General features: G+C 53.0%; 1 pseudogene; it reads left to right on the forward strand.

Moving 5' to 3' along the window:
* Window positions 1-6909: 6909 nt before the first annotated feature.
* On the forward strand, window positions 6910-7139 carry LOC139264943 (U2 spliceosomal RNA; annotated as a pseudogene).
* Window positions 7140-7484: the final 345 nt, after the last annotated feature.

Below are 7484 nucleotides of genomic sequence, written 5' to 3' on the forward strand. Positions count from 1 at the left end.
GGGCACCTAGGCCCAGCAACACTTCAGAGTTGCGATCGTTTCTGCGACGTTTGAGCTATTTCGGGAACTTTCTGCCGAACTTAAGCACATTGTTGGAGCCGTTACACATGCTCCTGCATAAAGGTTGTGAATGGTTTTGGGGTGACTGTCAAGAACGGGCTTTCAATAAGGCAAGGAACCTGCTGTGTCCCAACAAACTGTTAACTTTGTATGACCCCTGTAAAAAACTGGTCTTAACATGCGATGCATCATCCGACGGGGTTGGGTGTGTGTTGCAGCAGGGTAACTATGATGGCTGACTCCAACCGGTGGCTTAAGCCTCCAGGTCGCTCTCCCAGGCAGAGTATGGATACGGCATGGTCAAGAAGGAAGCACTCGCGTGTGTTTACGGTGTGAAAAAGATGCACCAGTACCTTTTTGGTAGACAGTTCGAGCTAGAGACGGATCACAAGCCGTTAACATCCTTGTTGTCCTACAGTAAGGCTGTCAACGCCAATGCGTCAGCTCGCATACAGTGCTGGGCCCTCACACTGGCTGCGTATGACTACACCATACGGCACCGGCCAGGCACCGAAAATTGCGCTGACGCGCTCAGCAGGCTCCCACTGGCCACCACCGAGGGGCGGCGGAGCAGAGCGCTGAGATGGTCATGGCTGTTGAGGCTTTTGACACCGCAGGTTCCCCCAACACAGTCCGCCAGATCAAACTGTGGACCAACAGAGACCCCCTCCTATCCATGATAAAGAAATGTGTCCTGACTTGGGACTGGGCGCCCGCACACAGGGCATGCCCCGAGGAGGTCAGACCGTTTCAGAGACGGATGGATGAGCTCTCCTTCCAAGCCGACTGCCTGCTATGGGGCAGCCGGGTAGTCATGCCCCAGAAAGGAAGGGAAGCATTCATCAGGGAACTCCACAGCGAGCACCCTGGCATCGTGTTAATGAAGGCCATTGCCCAGTCACATGTATGGTGGCTGGTAATTGATTCAGACCTGGAACACTGGGTTCGCAGGTGCACAACGTGTGCCTAGCTGGGCAATGCCCCCAGGGAGGCCTCACTCAGCCCGTGGCCCTGGCCCACCAAACCATGGTCACGTATCCACGTAGACTATGCGGGCCCGTTCATGGGGAAAATGTTCCTGATCGTTGTCAATGCATACTCGAAGTGGATCGAGTGCATCATTTTGAACTCGTGCACGACATCCATCACAGTGGAGAGTCTGCGTACGGTTTTCGCGACCCATGACTTGCCGGACATCCTGGTCAGCGATAATGGCCCATGTTTCACCAGCCATGAATTCCAAGTGTTTATGTCAGGCAATGGTATCAAGCACATCCAGACAGTGCCGTTCAAGCCGGCTTCCAATGGCCAGGCGGAATGAGCGGTCCAAATCATAAAACAGGGCATGCTACGCATCCAAGGACCCTCCCTTCAGTACCGCCTATCGCGCCTCCTGCTGGCCTGCAGGTCCCGCCTGCACTAGCTCACAGAAGTCCCGCCAGCGGAACTCCTCATGAAACACACGCTCAAGATGCGGCTGTCCCTCATTCACCCAGCCCTAGCAGACATTGTTGAGGGCAAGCGCCAGTCCCAAACCGAGCTCCATGATCGAAACTCAAGGGGATGATGTATAGAAATAGATGACCCGGTATTTGTTCCTAACCATGCTTTGGGACCCAAGTGGCTTGAGGGCACCGTAATTGGCAAAGAAGGAAATGGAGTCAGGGTGGTCCAACTAAACAATGGGCAGATATGCCGCAAACACTTGGATCAAGTAAAGAAAAGGTTCAGCATAGACAAGGAGCAACCTAAAGAAGAGCATGAGATGTCACCCACACCACTGCCAGTGGACGAGCAACAAAAACAGTCCTCAGCATGCACACTCCCTGCGGCCAGCCCGGACAGGCCGGAATCACCTCAAGTGACAGAGACGCGTGCCGAGGCTCAGCCACCAGAGACACAACTGCGGCGCTCCACGAGAGAGTGTCGACCACCTGACAGACTGAACTTCTGAAACAAAAAGACTTAAGGGGGGAGGTGATGTCATGTATTTAACCATCTTGCAATGACATAGTCATGTAACTGTAACTCATGTATACTGTACCTGTACCCTAGAAATGCACACCCTGACCACAGGGGGTGAACTTGCGGGAGACACTCCTCATTTGGGTTTCCAGGTATAAAAGGGGAGGTCCCACCCAGGGTCAGCATTCCTTGGTCCTAGCAATAAAGGTGAAGGTCACAGAGTGAGCGTGTCTGATATATCTATGCCTTGTGTGAGTTTGTAGTAAGGTTCAGGGACACTACAGGACTGACTGCGCGCTGGGGAAAAAGCCATTGACAAGGCTAGAAGGGAAGCAGTGCAGAAGTTAAATCCCCAACACAGTAACAGGAGTAAGATGTTTTCTAGGGCTAACCGGGTACTGCAGAGATTTCATTGGGGATTATGCAGCCACCGCAGCCCCTCTGCTCCAACTCCTACACAAGGGAGTGAAGTGGGATTGGGATGAAGGTTGCGAGGCAGCATTTATCCAACTCAAGAAAGACCTGCAGACCGCGCAGGCTTTAGGGGCTATTGATGGGGAGAAAGAGGTTTTCCTGGAAGTAGCAGCCAGCAGGGACAGTCTGAGCACAGTACTGCTCCAGGAGCGGCACGGTTGGCTGAGACCAGTGGTCCACTCCTCCAGGATACTCACGGACGTGGAGAAGGGGTACTCCAACTGTGAGAGGCACCTCCTAGCCACTCACTCGGCTGTGAAAAGATCACTGATCTTCACAAGGGGGCTCCCCAATCACACTCCTTACCCACCATACGCAGACCCAAATGCTCCTGAACGGGAGGATCAAGGACAGGACAGTGAGCAGTGCCCGCATTGCTCGCTGGACCCTGCTCCTCTCTCAGATAGACCTACGGGTAAAGCGTCTCTGCGGAGGCTCACAGCCAACATGATCTAACCAGGGATAGCCCACCGGTGTTCTGTAGAAGGGGTATGGGAAGTTAACACAGGCTTTTGGGCTGGGCTGCACCCCACAGGCCGAGAAATCTATGTAGATGTTTCAAGCACGGTATCTTTGGGTGAACGACTCACAGGCTGCGGAGTTTATGTCCCAGAGACAGGCATTGCCCTGGCGATTAAACTCCCTAGTACCATGAGTGCCTCGCATGCTGAACTGTCTGCGGTGGTGTACGTGGTCACACACCCCGAGGAATTCCCTACCCTGTACACAATTTGCTCAGACAGTATGTACACACGCAATTCATGTATGGAATACCTGGCTATCTGGTCCCGTCACGGATACACATCTGCAGATGGGAGACCCCTGGCAATTAAGCCTTTACTGGAAAAGATCATGGCAGCCATAGGGGAGGAAGGGAAGATCTCTATACACAAAGTGAAGGCACACTCAACCACTGAACCCCGTAGCGAGGGTAACCAGCAGGCTGTTATGTTGGCCAAGCAAAGTGCTCGCATGGGCAAGCTCTGTAATCTGTACAACCCAGGCCCCATTGCAGCAGTTAGGGGTGAGATTGGGATGACAGGGAGGGCAGGGGTAGCATTGTCCCCGGACCTGAAAACGGTTCAGCCCAAGACGCCGTCCCCAAAACTGTTCTGAACACGCTAGCTAAAGGGGAAAAGTTAGACGGCCGGTACGGTACCGCAGATATTGCCATTAAAGAAGGCATGCTGTTCAAGGAGGAGCAATGGGTGGTACCGCAACAACACCGGAGAGAATTCCTCCAGCTGGCCCACGAGGGTCCAGGAGCAGGACACCCCGGACCTGGGACCACCTGGCAGTGAGTGGAACAGGCGGGGTGGTGGCCAGGACTCAGGGAAGATGTCCGCGAGTTGTGCGCCGGCTGTCTGGTGTGCGCTGCCAACAACCCTGACCCCCAGAAATGGAAAGTGTCTATGGGACATATCAGGAAGGTAGAGGGACCCTGGCAGTCAATCCAGGTCAATTACATCGGGCCCCTACCCACTGCCCAGGGAGGCTACAAGTACTGCCTTGTGTTGGTGGAAGTATTCACCAAATGGGTGGAAGCCTTCCCATGCCGAACAGCTGCTGCTTTGGAAACAGCTAGGACCCTGGTCAGGGAAGTGTTCTCCTGATGGGGACTACCCCAGTATGTGGAGTCCGACCAAGGGAGTCACTTCATTGGGCAAGTGATGCAGGAGACCCTTCAGGTGCTTGGCATCGAGGGGAAATGGCACGTCGCCCACAACCCGCAGTCATCCAGACCTGTGGAGCGTTTAAACCGCACGATTAAAGAGAGGTTACGAAAGGAAACGGAGGACTCACCCAAGAAGTGGGTAGAGGTCTTGCCACTGGTCCTCATGGGGATCCAGGCAAGCCAGTCAAAGAGCACGGGGTGCTCCCCGTACGAGCTCATTGCCGGCAGAGCCATGCGAACCCTCACCCATGTACGAGCCCCGGTGCTCACGGAAGGTCAGCTCAGGGAAGCGAACCGGGACAGCTTTGTCAGGAATCTGTTTGAACACCTTAAACAGATTCACTGGCAGGCTGCTAACAACATGGGAAAACATCATCGGAGCAATCGACTGCTGCTAGAGCCCCGTAAACACCACGAATGGGAGATAGGGGACCAGGTTATGATATGGAACTACGCTCAATTAGGGGCTTTTGAGGCACTGTACATGGGGCCGTACAACATTGTCGACAAGGTAAGCCCCATAGTCTATGCCATAAAGATGCCCCGTCGTACAAAGTGGTTCCACATAAACCAGTACAAACTGTTTAACCCCGCGATAGCTGCTAAGTGCAAGGGGCAGCCAGGAACAGGGAACCATTCTCAGGATAGGGATCCTCAGCCAGCAGCCCCCGACTGTGGAGATCCCACAGAAGACATGGCAGACCCACAGACTGTACCCCCAGGGGCGGTGAACTGTGTTACTGGAGGGGCTATTCCCCCAATCATTTGGGACTCGGATGCATCCCAGTAGTCAGAGCCATAAGAAGGACTCTCCGCACACCACGACCTAAGACACCGAGGTCACCAACACCCCAATTTCAGTGGTTCAGCCCCGAGAGGTTGACCAACTGCAAAAGAGCACCTAAGAACAGGGGTCAGTCTGTGAGCAGGGACCCCCAGCCGGTAGTCTTGAGCGGCGAGGGACTCACGGGAGAGGTAGTGGTGGACCAGCCACCAACTGAGAGTCCCGAGCCTGTAGCCCCCGGCCATGCAGAACCCTCAGTGAACGAAATGAGCCATGCAGAACCCTCTGATAACGAAATTAACTTTACAGCCACCCCTAAAGGGGCAGCGTGCTGTAACACTGGACGGACCGTTCCCCCGATAACGTGGGACTCAGACCCACCTCCGGTCAGAAAATTCCGGGCCCTGCGATACAGGCTGTCTTACCGCTGGCCACGCAGGTAGCCCAGAGGCCCAAGGAAAAAAGAGAAGAACAGGGATTAACCTGGCCACCCGAAGACGGGTGGCAGATGTACATAAATAGGATGATATGAGATTTTAAGAATGTTTAAGAATTTAGCTTAGTGTAGGATTAAGAAGAACGGTTTCAGGTCACCACGACCTTAAGGAAACCAGGCATAGAGAAGTAGTGAAATGAATATGAAATAGGATCTGTTATGAAGGAGTTTCGGCCGGCAGCCAGTGTCCAACTAGTGACCGAGACCTGGTAGTATTTGGGAAAAGTGCGTAAGAACCCATTTGGAAATAAGAATAAGAACCCACCTTTGCAACTATTAAAAGAGGCACTAGGGACACTGACCTCGTAACCTCCGGGAATAAGAATAAGAACCCATCTGTACAGGAAGCACTGGCAGTATTTTTCTTGGGGAAAGGAAAAGACCACACCTTTGTAGTCAGGAAAAGAGACACTACAAAGACGCTAAGGTTACAATGACCAAAAGACAGAAGTTAAAAACAGACACCAGTTCCGAGGTAGAAACTGGGATGAAGACAGCCAGCTAATTAAAGGCTTTATTAAGCTTCCGAAAAAGAAATGAATTAATTGGAACTCGATCACCTTTTGTCAAGCCGGAGAGCTTTTCTCAGGGCTGGGATATCTGTTTTATGTGTCCCTCCAGGAAGGAGAACGACATGAAAAGGGTCCTGCTCCTGCTCGCCCTGATGGGGATGAGCATCGGTGACCGAGGGGGTGTGGAGGAATCCCTCATTTATGTGTGTTCGGGAGGGAGAGCACCGATCATAACTGCAGGGGGTGGCACGCCGGGTGTGGAAAAGCTCGCCGTTTATTTCCACAAAGCAAGGTGGCCAGGGTGGCTGGGGTCTAACTCCATTTGATACTCCAGCCAGGAGGGGTTCACCTATGGGGAGGCTTCCTTCCCATGCCCCAGGATGTAGATCGTTGCTGCGCGGGTCAGTGTTACGGAAGGAAACGTGTGTGTTTGACTTGTAAAGGACAGATTGCCCTGGGTAGCTGGTGGTGGCTCAGGAAGCTGAGCAAGGACACGGGGGACCAGGAATCTGAGTGGGAACGACTCGGTAACGATATGTACCAGACCATCACGGGAACACGGGAGGGGGAGTGAAGGCGTGTTGGAATAAGTGGTGTGAGTCCGAACAGGGAATTTACGTCTGCATGTGGGGATCAGAGAAGATCTGTCCCGCAGGCCTATCAATCGCCTTCACCAGGCAATGGCAAGATGACGGGAAAGGGATGGGGTGGGATTCCAGCCTACACGCGTGTGCAGTCCCACACTCCCCACTTCCAATTAACGCCACCGAACTTATAGCACGCATTAAGAAACCCCTGCCCACGGCCCCGCCAATGCGAACAATAATAGAGAGGTGTCCTACCACCACCAAGAGACCAGGGAATGGATTAGTATTGGTAACGACCGAAAAGGTGCTATACCAGAGAGTACACTATGCAATAGCTTCAGTTATTTTAAATCTTGGGCGCTTCTCGGCCTTTTGGCTAAGATCTGCATAACCAACCTGACCAGCCACCATGACTTCCGGGTGGTTTCTCCCTGGTCAGGAAGGTATATGCTTACATTTTTGTAAACAGGAGGTGGGTGGGATTGGTGACCCATCCACCTCCACGGAGGTGTGTGGGGGACCTGACCCATCCACCTCCATGGCACGAACCTGGTATTGCAGTACTTCCAGGAACGGTGCAGTGGCTCTAGGCCTTTTGGCTAAGAGCATTGGCGCAGAGTGATCCTTGACTGGTGCAGGGTGACCTCTGGCGTTTGACAAAGAATTGTAACGATTGGATAACGATTGGACATGAATTTTTAAAAAAAAAAAAAAAAAAAAAATCTTGGGGTGGCTTGACCCATCCATCTCCACGGAGGTGTGTGGGGTGGCTTGACCCATCCACCTCCATGGCACGAACCTGGTATTGCAGTACTTCCAGGGGCGGTGCAGTGGCTCTAGGCCTTTTGGCTAAGAGCATTGGCGCAGAGTGATCCTTGGCATTTGCAAGGTGACCTCTGGCGTTTGTGATTTGACAAAGAATTGGAACGAT

The sequence above is a fragment of the Pristiophorus japonicus genome, chromosome 5 (assembly GCF_044704955.1).
Source record: "Pristiophorus japonicus isolate sPriJap1 chromosome 5, sPriJap1.hap1, whole genome shotgun sequence".
Taxonomy (NCBI): domain Eukaryota; kingdom Metazoa; phylum Chordata; class Chondrichthyes; family Pristiophoridae; genus Pristiophorus; species Pristiophorus japonicus.